The following is a 16,208-nucleotide window of genomic DNA, read 5'->3' as shown; positions in this document are numbered from 1 at the left end:
CTCGGGTAGTAACTGCACTGAAGTGTGACGCCCTGGAGAAAAGGTTCATAGCACTTAAACAGGTTGTACAAGGCACTCAATTCCCAGTGACCGGTCACAGACAGCAGTAGAGAGGAATTGAAAGTCTCATCGAGCAGCATGATAGCTCACAGCATAGGCGGCTTCCGCACATACTTAAGCAGCAGATGTGATTGTGCCCCAAAAGTAGCCTTCAGGTACAAACAACATATGAAAAAATTGAAGACACCAAAAACTAAGGCTGGAGGACAGAGTAGAGAAAGGCAAAGGTTAAATCAGGGAGAGGTTAGCAGAAAAAAAATCACATGCCTAATGCCCTAAATTTTATGTGCAGCCCTGGTCCCCCAGAGATGAGAGGGGAACAAATTTCAGAGAAGGGTGACAAGAATGAGCAAACTCTTTCAATGCCTTCCTGTAATGCAGCAGTAGATGACAACTTTTCAGCCTGGAAAAGAGACAACGAGGAGAGAGGTGGAATGCACTATGACAGAAATGGATAAATTCCTAAACAATAGGGGGCAAAAAAAAGCAAATAGGAAATTAATTTTCATACTCTCTTAATAGAGGAGCTGGGGGACAAGAAAACATCTTGAGCAGAATTTTGGTTTAAACACACACAGAGCGGTTCTTTACAAAGCCCACAAATAAACATGGATTTTCTGCCACAAAATGCTGTGGATACTAAAAGCATGAAGAAAAATCCATCAAGGCAGTGTATCTGATTTTAAAATTCAGAACCACAAACAGTTGGAAGCTGGGAAAGTACTCCGGGGAGAGAGAGTTACACAACTACCCCAATCTTTTATTCCTCCAAAGGACCCAGCATTGACTACAGAGACAGGGCAGCAGGTGAGCAGTACATGGGGTTCAGCCAGGTACACGTAGTCTTATCCTTGTGTGTGTCCAAAGGGCATTGTTTGTGCCCAGCTTAGGAAGAACAGCATCCAAAAGATTTGTGTTACCCATCCCCAACAGCTCTGGGATCACCCAGGAACACGCAGTGATACACACACCAGGTTCTGCAGTTAGCAGCTGATGTGACAGAAGGGACTCAGGCTCCTCCCCTTGTTCAAGGGCCCAGGCACTTCATGCCCCTCCACACCCTACATCTTCAATCCCACCCAGAGCCATCAAGCTCACGTATCTCTCGGTACTTCAGCCAGTCTGCTTCAGACTTCCCTCTTCTTTCCAACAGTTGCTCCTTTTCTAGAGACAACTCCATATTATCAGCCAAACGACAAAGTCTCCCCGAGTCAGAGCATCAATAGCAAGACCCATGACAAAAAGCTTTCCCGATACTGCAAATCCTACCAGCCCTAATGAAGCTTCAAGCACATCATCACTCTTCCAAGGACCTGAAAGGGAGTGGCACAAGCTACCTGCTGAGCTTCCCAGGGACCTTGGACAAGCCAATTTCACACCCAGTTTTCTCAGTCATTTCAGCCATGGAGGAAAACAGACTGGTCCCTTTGCAAGGATGAAGTGTCCTCCCTACACTCAAACACTTTGTGCTCTCAGCCGTCATTCCAGAAGAGGAGCAGGTAGAGAAATTTAAGCCACCAAATAGAGCTGCTCTTTAGGTTTATGTCTCTGTCTCACTGGAAGAGGCTGATATTTTATGGGGTCTTAATTAAAAGCCCAAGGTGAGCCTGATGCTGTTGGGTCTTCAGCAAGGTACATCAGACTTTCCAGAGATGGATCAGCTTGCTAATACAAGCTGTGGTGGGAAGTAGAAGGTGTGGTGGGGAACAGCACAGGGGACTTCACTTTGGGAGCTGGGATGGTCTGCAGAGAGAAGGGAGAGCTGGTTCCCTCCCTTGCTCTGCCAGCGATGTGCTGTGTCTTTGGCCAAGCCACCTCACCTCCCCCTCCACCCTCAGCCTACTTCAGGCAGCAAGGTCTGCAGGGCAAGGATTGCTCCTCGCTATGTAAAAAGTGCTCCACTTAATGGGCCTCCGTTTTGTCTGAGGCCTTCAGGCAGCACAGTAATAAAAGCAATTACATATGGAGTCCTAATCCTGGGTGAACCAGTGACTGTCTGTGTTGCCTCAGGTTAGTCATTTGCCCTCCCTGCCTCAGTTTCCCCATCTATAACAACGGGGATGTTATAGATGCCCAGCACCCCTGTTAGATGGGCAAGCAAGTACCTGCGATTGGACTCAAAGCATGATAAGTAGCTGACGCAGGAGAAAGCAATCCAGACTGGTTCTTCTTCTCCAGGAGGAGATCTCGGCTTTGGCAATGCAGATGACAGTTATGTCTCATCTCCTGCGGGCTATTCACCCAACCAAGACCTATTTAACGGACGTTTGGTACATGTTGTCCCTTGAGGCTAATTCTGTATGGAAAGAGCCAGAATGCTGGTGTACTGCACCAGGAACGGTCTTTTTCCTGCTCAGTAATTTTGTATTTAATCAAATAACAAACCTCCCTGCCCTCCTGCCTCAGAATACCCTAATAAGACCTGAAGTCTTCTCAAAAATGTAGAAGTATCACTCAGTTGTTTCATTTCTCATGGAGATTAGCATCAGACACACTCCCTAACCAGCAGAATGATGAAAAGACGGCTGCGATGAAAACAGTCTCCTAAACCAACTCAGACATACAGACAGCAAAACAATAGTGTTTCAGCTTTCACTTAAAAACTATTCCCTCTAATCCCAGGCTACTTAAGATGATGGAAAAAGATGGCCAAATGGGCAGTCGGCATTAACAAGACAGCACAGTCTGGAAACACTGAAGGTGCTGCCTGGAAGTCCATTAAAAAAAAAAAAAAAAAAAAAAAAAAGAGTGCCCCATTAAAATTTAAGATATCCTTAAGAGAATCAAAGATCCTTTTCATTCCTTTCAGTCCAGGGACCATCTGTCTAAATGTTACCAGCGGAGCAGCCATTCCACCACATTTATACACTCGCATGCCACAGCCGAATGCCATGTCCCCATTTGCTCTTTAAATAACTATTAATCTCCTTGCACTTATCCCCGTGCTGACACAAGCAGCTGTTGGACTCCCCTTCTCCCCCTCCGAGTCCCACCAGCCTTTCACCTTCCCTGGCCCCTTGCTCCCCTCCCCAGGCAGGTGCTCCATCCCCAGTGACAAAGCCAGCCGCTGGGTTTGCACACACGAGCCCTAAACCTCGTCTCGCAGCTATGCCCCAAGGCAGGCAGAGAGTTGTTTGCGCTCAAGGGGTCAACATCTGAATTGCTTGCAAGGCTTTTGGAGGAATCAGATAAGGCTTTCAGAGGCACACGCCTTCTGACAACACAACAATTAGAGGGGCAGCAGGCCCGGGGAAGGCGCACGCAGGAATTCACCCGCCGCCGCCACAATAAAACCCCTTCGCCCCAGCCACGCTGGGGATGGCAAGAACAAAGAGAGTAAGGGGCTGTGGGCATGTCTGCAAGGCATCGCCCTCCAGGAGGGGGCTGCAGGGTGTGTGTTTGCACACACGCAGCCTTCCTTCACCATTTACAGACAGAAAGACGACAGTATTTAATTTAGAAATTAATTCTTGCCAGGTTGGTAGCCCAGATTTTAGCACGTGCTCGTGTTTTGCTGCAGGGTTGTTTTGAACAACTGCAGGATCTAATCCCACAGCCAATTCCTGGCAGGAGGAGAATGCTATTTGGTGGAAAGAAGGGAAATGCATGCAAAGCTGAAAGAACAGATTATCTAATTTTCAGTGCCTTTGTTCTCTATTTTGTTCCCCTCATCAAGTTTCTGAAATTATTAATATCACTGAGGCATCACAAAAACCTTCAGGCGAGTTTAACTGCAAATAATTAGAGAGCTACAATTAGATCTTAGACTACGTATTTTGGAACATCTTTTCAATAATGTATCTTGAACTATCGGTTTCGCTTCCTACATCCCATCAGCTTCACTTTCAGGTTTTCATGCTAACACGCTTCTTGATTAGGAGAGCCATGGTTTCGCTGGAGAGGCTGCTGAATTAAAAACCAGACTGAAAACTGCAGAATAGTTTAACACATTTCTGCTGTCAGGAGGACAGATCTTCCTAAGGAATTCCACGAACAACGCAAGGCAGGAAGCCTCCTGACCCCAGCGGCTCCGGGGCACTTGCCACAAGAGGGCAATACAAATGCTCCACCACGCACGGCAGAGCTGATGTGCCGGGGAAGATTCCCCAACCCACCCAAACTGGGGCTCTTCTCACCCTGCCCTGCAGCAAGAACCCAGCCCCGGTTCTTCACCAACAGCCTGCTTTTAAGCTCATCATGTTAATTGATAAGGTTATGAGACAGATCTGCAAAGAGACCCCCTGTATGAAGGCACAAGGGAAGTAACGCAAGGGAAGAAAAGTTCTCAAGGGGACTTCCACACCAAAAATCCCCTAAAATACACAGCTCCAGCTATTAACTACCTAGTTATCAACATTTCAGAGAAAGTTTTGAGAGTTTCTCCCTTGAGAAAATAAAGGAAAAGTTGCCATCTTCGGGTGTAGAACACCTAGATGGCTCCACCCCTATCAAAACCCTTCTCCGTACCTTCAAAAGGACATGCATCTACGTCGTGCACACATACTGACAAAATTTTCATTTTCACCACTGGATCTATGCAGCTAAAGAGCATTGTCTCGCTACTCAAAAAACTTTGCAAAACACCACCCCTGGTGCTGATTCTCCAAAGGTATGAGATGATGAAACTAGTACAGTAAACTATCATGGCTGTGAGCAATAAGATTTTGCAAGGCACTTTGCTAACTCTGTGCTTTGTCCTTAACTGCACCACAACTGATGCACCAGAGCTAACAGTTGCAGAACTAGTACGAACCAGCTTACAGTGATATTTCAGTGCTGGACCAGGCAAAGATTCAGATTCCTGTTGGAGAACAGCTCTCTTAAGGGCAGCAGGATGGATGTTTTCCAGAGTGCTCGATGCCTATCCAAATCAGAAGACAGACAACCTCAAATGTATCAAGAAAGATTTAAATCAACTTGGGTTTTCAAACCTTCCTAGCAAAGGATTTTAATAGGTGGAAATAAAGCACTTAAGCTCAACAGAAGTGCTTCTATCATAATTATTAATCAAGATATTGCTGACTGCAAGACTGTGCAGCTTCGCCAGTTCTCAGAAGGCAGCTGATACAATACCCGATGTAGGCGCGCTGCTTGTGCCATTACAAAGAAGTGCCAAGAAATAAAGAGCTCCACCCATGCCCCTCAGCTAAGATCAGGGCTGAAGCTGAAAGAGATATCTAATTCACTCATCGCAATGAAAGGCGTGATTTGGTTTGCATCTCCAGCCTCTTTTCTCATAAAAAAAAAAAAAAGAAAAGAAAAAGAGAGAGACTGAAAAACTTCTTTATGCGTCAGACTTTCCACCCAGCTCACGTACATCTGGACTGCACTTCTTTCAGGAGGAACAAGCTCAGTTTGGACATCGCTCTGGTCCCCTCCAAGCCATCAGGGGAAGACATGTACCGTCATTTCAACACCAGCTCAGGCCCAGATCTCCACGGAGAGCCGGGGTGCTAGCGGTAGGTCTCTCTTCACTCCCCCCAGCTCCATTTCTAAAATGGAGACAAATCCCTGTCGTCTATTTTGAAGAGGTTTTTCCTCAGAGCTACTGTGCAACTAAATGCATCAAACACTCGGAAGCCCACAGATAAAATGATAACATGCACCATATACTCAATGTAAAGAGTGAGGGAGCAAATAACTTTGGTTCAACCAAAGATATCAACAATTACCAAGATAGGTTCCCAGACACTATAGCTCCTAAGCTCTAATTACAATGTGTCATGGCTTTTAGCACTATAACAAATCAATCTGCTTTGAGTAATCTTACTGTTGGGTCATTGCTTTTTCCAGGAAAAGAGGAGACTATTTCACATCCCAGTAGCATTACAGGTTCCCAGCGTGATGGAGTGCGGTGGACTAGAAGAGGCCCTGGAGTCAGTAACTCCTGTCCTGGCTATTAGACCTGCTGTATCATAAGCGAGCATTTAACATCTCAGCTCAATCCCACCTGTAAGCAGGGAGCACAAATATTTCTGCATACTGTCTCCTGTATTATTTAGCAGGGGATCTATTTGGGATCTATTGGGCTATGCAATAAGCATGACCACAGCAATTTTAAGAAACTAAATTCAAGAATAATAAAGAAAAAACAAATATTCTCCTTTCAAAGGGAAAAAAGTGTGTTTATATGTACTACAATCTTGGACTATATACATGTAGTCCTGCACAGGTATTTCATGTGAAATATTAAGATAACCCCAGCAGGTCACCTGGACAGCTTCCAACACCATCTAAACACAAAAAGCACAACCTAAAGAAAACAGAGTCCTTCATTTTACCCAGCTGGAAAGGAGAAAAAAAAAAAAGCCAAGAAAAAAAAGAAAAGACAAAAACCTGAAACAAACCAGAAAAACCTCAAAAAAACCAAACTCAAGTGACCAACTGAAATCATGCCACCATGTTTAAAGTTCAGATATGCAAGCTTAAAAAATTGCCTGCTCTACCTACTTAACACAGCATCCCTTCCCTTCAGCAGTTGCTAATCAGCCCTTCGACCATGGCCACCTTAGTAAACAACACACTACCTGTGCTACACAGGAGAAATCAGTGCATGTCAGTAATTTGCAAACACACACCACCACACTTGAAAAATGCTATAGTTTGTATACTGGGGGAGGGAGGAAAGTCTGGGTGATTTTCACTGGGATTAGGTATTCCAGTCTGCAGGTCATGCCACCTCTACACCCTTTAGGTTAACACAAGCAGCACAATTTTAAGAGCCATGCCCAGTAAGGCTGCAGCCCACGTGTTTCCACTCAGACACAGTTCTGTTGAACTCAGCAGAACTTCTTGTCCAAGTAAAAGTCCACGTATGCAGGTATTTGTAGGCTTGGAGAATAAGACAAATTTGTGAAAAGCAACATGAGGGCAAGTTTCTGTCCACCCATAGAGGCTGTAAGCTTTAGAGTAGTGTTGTTCCCCCCAGCTGTAATTGTTTTCCTTTTTAGCTAAACTTTGAGTTTTGCCCCTTGGTTAATTCATTTACTTTAACTCAGCAAGAAGTATTTTTCAGCCAGAAGCAGGGTGCCTTTTAAAACAAGCACAGCCCAAAGCAGGAATGCCTGTAATTCCTGACTCTTACCACCTGCCACAGGTTCACGTAAAAGAGCTTGTCTAATTCGAGGATTATCAGAATGACAGTGCATCCCACTTCACACAAATATTAAGTCTGGACATCCTACATTCTATAAGCATTTCTGAAGTATTTTCCAACGCGTAGAAAAGACAATATCACTGACTTCCCTAGAGCTGTATTTTATGCTTTTAATTAAAAAAAAAAAAAAAAAAAAAAGATTCTGAATTGGGCTCTTGAAAAAAAGTTCTCCTTGTGTAGAAAACAACTTCATTTCTGAAAGCCAGACCATTTTATGCAGGCTTTCATTAGAGTGTCATTTCATTAGGCTATGCTTAGTTATTTTGAAAATTCAGACAGTTTAAAACAGGAAAAAGACCAAGATCCACCCCCCTGCACACAGACAGTCATTTCTTTACTCCGAGCTTGCGCACAGCTATTTATTTGACGTGTAATTGGAAAACATCTAAACAAAGCGGGGGGGGGGAAGAAAATCACACAATATCATCTCTATGAGATGCCAGAAATCATGAGACATCAGAACTCCATGATCTTAAAGCAAATTGATTAATAACGCAAACACTCAGCTTCCTAAAACTAAAACAGAGTCCAAGAGCTTCCTATGTTCTCCTGTTACCAGCGGGACAACACAATGTCAACAAAGATCTGAAGAGCTATAAAGTACAGACGATTTGGAAAGGCACCCCTTCACGCTCCCAAGAGATGTAAACATAACTGAAGACAAAGACCTACATCAGGAAAAACAGGAAAAGACTGAAAGAATTCAGCAAGGCATTTTTGCCTGATTTCAGCGGCTAAGAAGAGCTGTAGGATCGTAGCTTGGCAGTGTGTCCAGAAATCCTATGTGCTGAGTTTGTAGAGCAATGTTGAAAAGTTGGATTTAAAAAACAAACAAAACAAACCCAAACACCTTTAAATATAAGAGGAACCAATTAAAATACAAAGGGGGAGGTGGGGAGGAGAAGTGGGGACTGGAAAGGAAAGCTCCAGTAGCTGATTAAAGCTGCCTTGTTTCTTGAACTCTTTACTGGACGGTAACCATCGATGGTTATCAGTCATTTCAGACATGCAGCATTTTATTGTGTCGAGAGGGCAGCATTAGGCTGGACAGGATATCTCTCTGTCATCCCCAGTGAAAGGCTGCAGACACTGTAACCACCAAAGTATGGCCATAGGGCACAAGGACAATGAATAATCAGGGTCAGAATAGCACCAGGAGTTGAAGTTAGCTCCCAAATTCATCATTTTGCGCAGTAAAACCAGAATACACCAGCTTTCAGATACCAAGGTAAAATACTCCAGTTAGGTAACATTTTAGTTAGAATGAGAAATTCAGATCATCTGCAAGTTAAGTAAGTCAAGCAGTTAAACACACACACACAAAAAAAAAAAAAAAAAGAAGAAAAAAAAGCCACACACATAAACCCCCCACAACCACTCTTTGAAGTGTCGTGCAACTACGGAATATAAGAATTCATAAGAAGAGTTATAGGAGGGCAAAGGGCAAATTAAAACAAGTTAGAGCAAGCAAAGGAAGAGGGTTACACTGCAGCACAAGCGTCCCTAAAGATTAAAAGGAAGATCTACTGGATTTTCTATTGTATTTGGCCATTTCGTCTGTCCAGATCAGGCGAGAAAACTCCTGGGTGATGTTCTCAAAAGCCTGAGACACCAGACAGCAGACCCAAGCAGCACCATCAACTGAGAAGCTTTCAAGATTGAGTGGGGAGTCAAGAGGACTGGCTGCCAAATCCCAATTATGACCCAACTACAGAGAACAAAAGGAGGCAGGGATTTGCCTCACAACACTTTATTTTGTGTATATTAAAGCAGCTCCTGACCTGCACCAAGCTGGCACTGCCTGCACCCAAGGATATGTTGGGGTTCAGTACAGCAGCATGCATAAAGCCAGGGACAACCCTAACCACCCTCTCTCTGAGGTACACGGCAGAAGGACAGCTTCACATCACTGCTGCAACCTACTCTTGAGATGAGCAACAGTTTTGTATACTGTTTTACAAAGATGCCAGGCTGTGCGTACACCAAACCCAAGAGCTGGGCTTTGAGAAGGGTGTGTGTGTATATGGACACAATGTACAGGCAAAGGCAGTGCTTCTTCCACAGCGACTTCAATCCATCACCCTTACAGCCATCAAGTATATTTTCCCCAACCATTTAAATCACATTATCGCATATTCTGCACACCCAGCATTTCCATGAGGCTCCCTAGTATGGGCCCTCCAATGTCTAACACAATCAAATCCACTTTTCAGTACTTGCCATGGTCATTTAATGCAAGGCACAGCTTTGCAGATCTACATTTGAGGCACTCAACTGGACAGACTTTTCACTATCCAAACTGATGATCAATGGATTCGTTGTTTGGTATGGTATCACTCACATTAGCAGAAAGACAGGAACATTTTCTGCTCAAACAGAGCTTCCATAATTTTAGTGGTTGCTTCTTACAATAAGCAAGTTAGCTAAGCTAACTGCAAGGCGTTTCTAGTCATTTGCCTCCATAGTTACCCTGACTGCATGTGATTTCAGTAGCCAAAGACAGAAAGGGTTTCTTCCAGATTTTAGAGTAACAGCATACCTACTAATTTCCATCCAATACCACATTTAACTCTCTACCCCTCCAACTTGAACACTCACGGTTCCTTTCAGACATGCAGCACAGTGGACTGACAAAGGCTGGTCTCAACAGTTTTCCCACCTTAATATTCAAGTAGTAATTTCCTGTTTGCAAAATATTAGATCACACCTAGCCAGTGTATGTTCTAGTTTCCTTTTTAAGAACTTCTTGCACGCTTATCTGCTGCTGAAAGAGAGTGGAGGGAAATTCGCTCATCTACTTATCTCTAATCAATCACCACCACTGCTCCTCAGGGAGTCAATTCTTATGCTATGGATAAAAGGCAGAGCAAACAAACTGCAGCAGTGAGAAATCACAGTAAAGGCTTGCAGAGGCTATTGAGGATTTTGGACATACAACTTAAAACTTTGTAGAACCCAAATTTTACAGACAAGTCAGAATTTTATTCTTTCCTTTGAGCAATCACCCCCTCAAAAGGTATTTTGTGATGCACAACCAAGACATCACAATGTTACCTAAAAAAACACTCAAGCAAAATGATGAAATACTTCAAGTCATTTCCCATGCAGCAGAGATCCTCTTGCTGACTTGACACTTTTGTTGGCAGCGTGCTTAAGTCCTATAAAGCTACAGGCTGAGAGAGCACATCCACCTATTCCTATTGTTCTGTTCACCTCCGCTCCTGAGGCATCACGCACCAGCCCTGTGCATCAGATCCCTTACGCAGCTGGACTGCGGCTCTGCAGCACAGGGATTTCTGCCTCAGCAGCACAGCCGAGAAGCCCAGCGCTGCACCTCCTCCCCTCTCCCCGTTCCCAGAAGTCAGCAAGGTTCTTTGTATTTCCTTCCTAGATGTGGATTAAAACTGAAAGATTCATATCTGCCGAGACACAATCCATCCCTTTCATTCCCAGACACTACCCCACCATAAAATATTTCCCCTTCCCTCCCTAAACTGGGCGTTTCCTCCCACTCTCTTGCCCTTGGTAAAAACATTCATCTTCTTGCCATCTTGAGGAAGTTGGACTCATCTCAAATTTCACCAGGTCCCCTTGTATACCACTTCCCAAAGTCCTTGGGGGGAAGTTTAATCCGGATCCAAACTCTGGAATCAATCCCAAGAGGCTGCTGGGCTCCAATCAATGCATTAATTTTCAAGCATGCTCAGCCTTGCCACTTGGGTCCACTTCCAAACAGAGCGGACGACCGAGCACAAGCCCAGAAATACATCACACCTCGAGCCATCTATTCTAGATACTAATACACACATCCTGGTTAAAACACTGGTCCTTTAGTTGTACCATTAAGACTCCAGGTGAAACAGCAGCGGCAGGGAATTGGCAAAAATATAAGATACCATTGAGTGCTCTTGGATCAACTCTCAAATAACTCAAACCTAGTACAAATTACTAAAAAAAAAAAAAAAAAAAAAAAAAAAAAAAAGACAAAAAACCAAACACCAAACCCAAAATACACACATCCCATGTTTTTGTTGCTTGCTTGTGCGTGGAGGTCATAACAATGGTCAGTAATTTCAAACAAAATACTCAAGTTTAAATTCAAGTTCCCAAAGAGGATTCAAGTCTACTTTGCCAATACCAAGGAACTAAAGCTTTCACATGTCTTATCTGAGACTTCCTGAACAGTCATTTCTTACTGATTTTGCTCCTTATATTAGAAGCTGTACAGAAATAAAACCCCAATTGTCTTAAATCTCATCCTGCTCTATTTGCTCCTTGCACAAGGTAATTGCAAGCAGCTCAGCTAAACCTGGAAAGCCTCTTATAGGCTCTTCCTTAGAAGAGAGCTGTTTATAAGAAATAGGTTCACCTCTACATTTCACTGCACTTCCTTCTCAGTAGCTCACGGCCAAATCACAACCTGAAAATTCTGTCTGTCCTGGGCTGCTCTACTAAGGCTTTATACCATGGTTGGCTCCAACTGGAAAGCAGCTCTCTAATCCTTCCGACAGCTACAGCATCTTCTCCCAGCACAGCAAAGCTCTGATGGGAAGCTCCGTTCAGGAGACTAAAGACTGGAAGATTTCTCAAAAATCATTTAATGCTATAACTGAAGGAACCAAAACAAAACAGAAAATTTTTGAAGAACAGCAAGTTTATTGACTTGGAAAGACCCACCCACATGCCTAACCATGGCTGAGCCCACGTATCACTCTAAGATCATGACCTCGGTTAGTCGTGAAGGGACAAGGCGATCGCAAGGCGATCATGGCATTAAGACAGCAGAGAATCTAGAAAACACGTGCGAGTGGAAAAAAAAGTTGAACCTCAACATCCTTGGAGAGAAATTATTTTCCTCTTTAATTCCACTTGATACCAAAAGTGACTTGACACTAACCCAGGCAAAGTGGCACAAATAAAGAGCTTGAGCTCACTTCTCTGCTGGAGAGGATGGAGTGTTGCTGTTGGTATACGAGAAGCTCCTCTCCTTTCTGATGATTTATGCAACCTCATTTTAAAAGAGTTGCATTCATTTTATTGCCTACTCTGCACATTCTCAAGAGGCGTTGGAGGCAGTGCCAGAAAAAAAAACAAAAAAACAAAAAAAACCCAGGGCTTAACAGTGTCTAGCAGAAATCCATCGGTGCAAGAGCTCCTTTCTGAAGCATTTCCAGATTTTTTTTTTTCAGTGGGAACATTTTGTAAATAGAATTTAAAATTTGCCTTGAGCCAGGCAACACCCGCTTTTATTCAGCACTTCACGATAATGAAATAAGTAGTTTCTTCACTAGTTATACCCAATGTCTTCCAGAGGATAGCAAGTGCAAAGCGCGTGGTTTACACCCTCTCACATCCCGCATCCACAGCTTTTCTGTTACAGATACCATGTCTTCCTCATGGAACTAGCCAAGCTAATAAAGCTAGCAAAGCTTTATTTCCAGTCACAGCTCTTTTCTGTGAGACAGAACTCGCAGAAAAGAGCTGTGATTGAAAATAAACCCTTCCACTAGGCATAACTTGGCAGACACAACCCAAAAGGTCACCACCAGATGGGCTGAAACACACACAAGGCAGACAAAGCTTCCTTCTGTTGTTTCTTTACACTCAGGGACAGGGAGAAAAGAAAAGCAATTTTACTTGACTTAAAACTGTTACTTCATTAGTAAAAAAGGCAAAGTGAAAAGTAAGAAAAACAGCTCCTGAGGGAGCTAGGCAATAACATAGCTGGGCTTGTGTCAGAAGAAATCAGAGAATTCAGGTGTTGGTGACGTTGTGGAAGATTGAAGCCATCAGACTGGTAAAAATAACCAGTCAAAACAGCTGTTCTTGTATTCCCTAAAGAGTAATCCTGAAGAGAAAGTATATGGATAATTTTGTCCTGTCTCAACTGAGGCCAACTTACAGCAAACAAAAACGGGTCATCAGTTACAACCACTGGTTCAAGATGTAAAATGTCATCACTGCACTGCAATGGCAGCCTTTTTCTATCTATCTCTCACAGTGAAAACCTTTTCATTCTAGAAAATACCTAGTACTAGTTTCTTGCCAAATGAAGCAAGCTAACAATTTGCCAGCAACTGAGAAGGATACCCTGTCCCTAATTTCAGGCTACTATTAACCCTCATTTTGAGCACAGAAAACTGTAAAACAGAGATGCAATTTCCAATCTGATGTTCAGTGTAATTGCATTACTGTGCAAACCACAAAATATGTGTTACTGAGCAGCAATGACACTTTACACACAGCCAAACTATCCTGATTTCTGCAGAAGTATTGCACACCACACACTGAGAAGTTAAAGCTGTGCAGACGGACAGAACGTCATCAGGTTTCATTTTTGTCTATTAAAGGACACACTCGTTCATTCTTTCCACCCACATGCAGGTTACAATCACTTATTTCTGGGTTACACGCACAGCCTTAGGCTGGTGAGGTCCGGTCCTTCCATCTAAAGGAAGGAAAGGATTTCTCCAGGTAACACCTCTGATTCACTGCTCAATGTGGGGTCACGTTACCTCTACTATCAAGACTGATATCACCAAAGCTTTTCGGTACCCTAATACAAAACAGAAAAGACCATCTATAGCATGACAAACCTGCTCCAATACAAGTGGTTGGAGCCTTGCTGGAAACACATTCAACTCTTGTCCTTCCCTGTGTTTCTCCCCCAGAGTGGTCCTCTTGTTTCAGCTGGGAGGGAGATGGGAGCATATGGCAAGAGGCAGGTCTCAGCTTCCCACTATCCATCTCTCTAAACAACTTCAATGTCTTCATTGGCAGACCCAAACAGAGCAGTATCAGCCACTTAGTCTCTCCAAACAAAAGATACAGGCATATAAACGTCTACCTTAGCTTTTCTACCTCAGGGTAAATCTTTGAAACTGAATTGCAGTTTTAAAACCTCTCAGAGGAAAAGGTACCTGGTTATACAGGGCCTCTACATCCTTGCAGAAGACCTTTGCAGCCCAAGGATAAGACACGTGCCTCACAAGCCTGCACAGATGAAGCCACATGACAAAAACTTTAGTCTTTATACGCAATTACAGCAAAACCAAAGGATGGATACACACAAAACGTAGCTGGAATTGCAGCTGGACACCGTCAAGGAACACAACCCCCAATGCATTTCCCTATTTCTTGCTCCTCATGAGAGACTGTGTCCAAACATGTGGGGTGTTGATACCATTTCAATAAACAGAGGCCGCTGAAAGGCATGGCTCTTGTACCTGAACCCTGCACAGCTCAGGGAGAGGTTTCCTCCTGGGGATCGAGAGTTATCTGCCTACTCAGAGCCAGCAGAACCCCAAGACATCGTCACAAATAGGAGGAGGAAAGACGAGGAGAGAGGGTCAGGCTTAGCCAAAACCTTTCTTGAGAAACTCATTAGGCTTCATATAGCATCTATCCAGGTGCTTTCATCTTGGGGTAGGTTGAGATGTGGGGTGCAGAGGGTACTGCACAGATGAGCCTTTCTCCCTGGTACCTCCAGACTGGAGGAAGGGAGCAGGTGGGCTGCTCTCCTGGGGAGTGACCAGGCAGTGTCCCTCAGATACCGCTTCCTTCTCCCTGGGCTTGGCCAAGGGTCACAGAAAAGGAGTGGCAGGAGGGCAAGAGCCTTTGCCAAATGCAGTTGGGGTGACCCCTGCCATATGGCAAAAGCAGCCAAGGAAAGCAGCACCAGAGGGGCCATGGCTTTGTCCTCTTTGGTGATTTGCAGCCAAATCCAGGCTGACAGCAAGGATAATAAATCCTAGGTACGCTTTTACTGCACACCAATGAAGCCGATGCTCAAAAATGAGCTACAGCTCAATTACCAGATTCCTTAACCTTAAACTAATTTTTGCTGAACCAATGTCCCAGATAGGTGCAAGAAATGTTCCTCTCACTGAGGAGGTCCAGCTCCCTCAGGACATCCTTCCAGGCCACCCCAGAGACCCACATGTCTGCTCCTGCAAGAGGAAGGACTCACATCCAAGGCACTACAGCTCTAACGCATGCATCTGAATTATTATTTAAAAAGCTTAGAGGAAAAAAAAAAACAACAAAACTAAAAATGCACCTTCTGAACAGGCTATCCTAATCCTCAGAGATATTTGCAGCAATCTGTATACAGTTTTTCTTAATTTCCAGTGTGAAGGAATGCTGCCAAAAAGCCATAAAGCAGAGCACAAGATGTTTTAGTATAAAACTAGTTTCCCCCACTCCCCTCCCAAAACTATGATAAAAATCTTAACGGAAGGAGATTCTTTAATTTGTCTCTCTCCCACAAAGAACAGGAAGATCTTTGGGAAGGCTGAAGGATATAATCAAGAGTCATGGCACATATTTCTTATCAGTGCTTGAACAAGATGTGTTTATTCTTTTGGCAATGCTTTAATTTGATTTTAGCAAACACTCCAAATTCTGCATCATCATCTCAGCCAAATTGCAGAAGAATCCAGAGTCCCCAAAGGGAATCTGTAACGCTCTCATCCTCCCCTTCTAGCACCCAGAAAACTTGGACAAGACTGGACAAACTTGCAGATACCCTCTGTACACCCCATTTTGTGCATGCTCCCCCGGCAAACATTTGTGCACAACACCTAAAATTCCAGATGTGGAGATGAGGTAGGAAGAGACATTGAGATCCAAAGGGCTCCTGTTCATCAGCACCTCATCACCCCATTATAACCGCCCCAACATCTCCCTCTTTTTCCCATCTCCTACTCATAAACACACAGAAACAGATCTCCGGGGTCATCAAGTCCAGTGCTCTGCCAACAAAGAGCTTAATCGTTCTTATAGTCAACCCAGATCAAATGCTGGGTTAGATTAAGCTGGAAAAGTGGTTGGGGCAGGTTCCACCCCCAGCTTTTCAGGGCTGTGATTCACTTCAACACCCTTCTCCCCTCTCTCAGCTTTTCTCAACCAGATTTTGCCCGTTTGGGAGGAACTCCTCATCTCACCACGGCATTTGGCACCACGCTTGCGGGCATGGGCGCCGTGGGCGATG

The 16,208-nt window shown here is 44.1% G+C and overlaps 1 protein-coding gene across 7 annotated transcripts in view; it reads right to left on the bottom strand.

Moving 5' to 3' along the window:
- The window catches only part of TP63 (tumor protein p63), a gene marked incomplete at both ends in the record, with an annotated part of 105,653 nt that overhangs the window by 50,584 nt on the left and 38,861 nt on the right, over nucleotides 1-16,208 (bottom strand). The window lies entirely within an intron of this gene.

This window comes from Platalea leucorodia, assembly GCF_965183815.1.
Source record: "Platalea leucorodia genome assembly, chromosome: 8".
Taxonomy (NCBI): domain Eukaryota; kingdom Metazoa; phylum Chordata; class Aves; order Pelecaniformes; family Threskiornithidae; genus Platalea; species Platalea leucorodia.
Note: the sequence above shows the minus strand (reverse complement) of the source record. Positions and strands in the feature narration are given on the sequence as shown.